This window comes from Charadrius vociferus, unplaced genomic scaffold (assembly GCF_000708025.1).
Source record: "Charadrius vociferus isolate BGI_N301 unplaced genomic scaffold, ASM70802v2 scaffold59, whole genome shotgun sequence".
In the NCBI taxonomy this organism is placed as follows: domain Eukaryota; kingdom Metazoa; phylum Chordata; class Aves; order Charadriiformes; family Charadriidae; genus Charadrius; species Charadrius vociferus.
This window is the reverse complement of record NW_009661371.1, coordinates 6937392-6940599: the sequence shown is the minus strand read 5'-3', so window position 1 is coordinate 6940599 and position 3208 is coordinate 6937392.

The window sequence follows — 3208 nt, the reverse complement described above, 5'->3', positions numbered from 1 at the left end:
CTTCAATCTATTAGCCTGTTTACAAGATACATGAGATAAATACTAGGAGACTGCCGTTATCTGAGGACTGCCTGCAAATCTGTTCTCACACAGTTATGTTTATTCAGCACCTTGAGTTAAATCCACTGATTCAATAGCAAAATTCATATTGCTTCCATTGAGAACAAGAGGGAGACCAGTATTACTATCATGGAGGGCCTAAATCCCACCTAAGGGTTCCATATACAGTGGATTTATCTATTCTAGAATTAATCATTTACAGAAAGGTTTTCCTCTAACATTACGGGTAATCTGTGGGAGTGACTCACAAATCACAAATTTGTATCTACAGAACTAATAATAAAGTTGCTTCATTGTCTAGTTTAGACTTGAGACACAAAATCCACAACACCACAAAACGATTTACGCAAGATCGGTGACCTCTTTAAACAACTCCATTTTATAAAACAATAAATGTCTACCAGAAAAAAAAAAAAATATGTGTAAGAGTAAGTGTTTGGAAGATGTAAATATTATTTCTTGGAATGTAACTGTAAGTCAATAGTGGGTCTTTCTTCATCTATTTGGCTTACACAGCCTATGGTATTGAGATGCTGGCATATAATCCACTAAGTATGAATCCCTTGCTGAATTTCACTATTATTTGCACCCCAGTACAACTCTTCCTTAAACATAGAACAGAGCTTTGAAAAATCATTCCAAATTAAAGTTCAGAATAGACAGATAAGGTGAGTCCACACTGGTTAAAAAAGTTGTATGTGCTAGATGGTGTAACCCTTCTGCAGAGCTTCTGCAATGATCTGGGCCAATGCTTCACTACACTAGATCCAGAAGCCTGCAATAAAAATTCAGGTTAGTATTCAGTTACTTGGAAAATTTTTGAGCATACTTCCCCTTTCTTGGAGAGAAGAGACAATTGAACAAAGTTGACAGAAAGTGAAAAATAGAAACCCTTCCAGAATTAAAAAGTTTTGGTTATTTGTTTGTAGAAGACATTTTTGTTGACATTTCTTTATCTTCTTCACATAAATAGTTTGGATGAAAATCTAACAGGTAGCACACTTATTTTCGAGAGGTTAAGGAAAAAGGAAACAAAGGAGTTTTGAGATATATGCTTTTAAAAAGTGTGTAGCTGAGCAAGTATTGCTGTATTTCTGCATTAATAGCCTCTTTCTTGAGAGTATTTATTTATATATATATAGGCTTAGATGAAATTCTAACAGCAAGAGGCAAATAAGAGCAGAATGTTCAGTGGTGTGCAATTTGCTGGATAACCTATTAATCCATACATGGAAAGTCCAGAGTAGCAGTCACAGTCACTGCAGCCGCCAGTTTGCAAGGATGTCTTTTTTTGCTGGTTGACTTTACGATAGCATTGATGATGGGCAAGAAAATATGTCTGGAGTCACCATAAGAGTGTCAGTCACGAGGTTCAGCCACTGCTCAGGTATCTAACTGTGATACTGCAGGCCTAACACAAAAATAGCGTGTTGTCAGGAAGAAAATCAAGGGCGTCAGAGCAACAAACCAAGGCCCACTGTCTTCCTGAAGCTTTCTCTTTCCCAGTCAGTTTGCTTTCTACCTCACAGGCATGAGAAATGCAAATTATTAGTGGGTACGATGGAGTCTGGGTGCTGACTGATGGCTGCTTCTAGCTACAAAAGAGCACCAAGCCTTGTGGCCTTCTGAACATGAATAAGGAGCACATTGGATTGTGGCATTGCTCTTATGGTGGCTGTTGACCAAAGCACTGCACGTACTTTGCAGCCCCAGGAAGATGGACTCTTGTGAAAGGGTTGATACACAGTACTGCTGTCACAAAACAGACGGAAAGACAGCCGCTTCCAGAAACGTTGCCTCTTAAAGGATGGTTTCATGAAGCAGGAAAGAAGATGAGAATGAAAAAGCTAAAGCAGAAATTTGGGGATTTCAGGATGACCTACCTTATTTGCAGGTCCCTGAACTAATCTGAGGAAGGATGAAGGAATTTATGGACACAAGTACAGTAGGCTTGCTACCTATTTTGAAGCATTATACTGGAATTAGGGCTCATTAGATGACACCATCCCGATATCATCCGTGTTGCTAGCTGTTTTTTGCATCCCCTGGTCAAGAAGCATGCAATGATATTGCCTGTCACTATGTTGCAGAATGCAAAGGTGATATGAACACTTGTATTCACTTTGAGGGGCAGCACGTCAAAGGAGCAATTCTTGTTAGCAGAGTGCTCTGGTAGGGAGAAGATTTGCATAGTCTGTCACTACAGAAGTTACTTGGGTGCTTTGTAAAGGCAAACGGTAAGTTTTTGTACTCTGAGAGCAATCTGCAGCTGAAACAAGAGCAACAGCTATTGGTGTATTAGCATTTGCTCTTTATGGCAGGTCTGCAATTGTGGTCATCAACCCATCCAGAGGAAAATAATCTTAATTTGACATTAATAATCCTGTTTACCAATCTGATCAGTAAAAGATCTCTCTTCCTCATTTTCACCTCACCTAGTAGTAAGGCCAAAAAACAAAAACAGTTTCTGAAAGGGATTTCCCTTTAATGAGCAATAGTGTAGGATGCTTTGAGGCATTAAAGGATGGAAGATACTAGAAAGAGTTGGAGAGTGCTTCTCTAGGACAGCAAGACTACTTTGCCTAAGGAGACAGTAACAGAGCAGGAAGGTTTATCTACGCTGAAATTCTTGATTCTTTCAGAATGAGGAACACTCATGAACAGCTTAATCCTTGCTTTAAATCACTTTTTTTTTTCCTGGCAAGAATTTTCCCCTCTCTCCCCACCTCCAAACAGAACATCTAGGCAGAACACTAGTTGTGTTTGTTCATCTCATGCTCCAGGAGAAAATCATCAACTGTCTTCCTATCCTGACCCTCTATGAACATGAGCCAAGGCTGCTGCTTTGTACGTAGGTGTAAACAGATGTTTAATCAAGTAAATGGTGTCCTTGAGTCTTGGAATTGATTTGCCTCTTCCTGTGGGGATGTGATCTATGATAGCCTCTCTCTTTCTTTCATATTCATCCAAATACATCAGAGCAGAAGCAGCCCCACAGGCTACTGACCAGCAGAGTTGAGGACCTCCTTCTTGCAGTCATTAGAGCCCAAAGGACAAGGTAGAAATGACATTAAAATGAGGGTTAATCCGTTTGAGGTCTCACCATCTTCCTCACCAGAGGAAAAGGGAATAATTTCTCTCAAGCAGG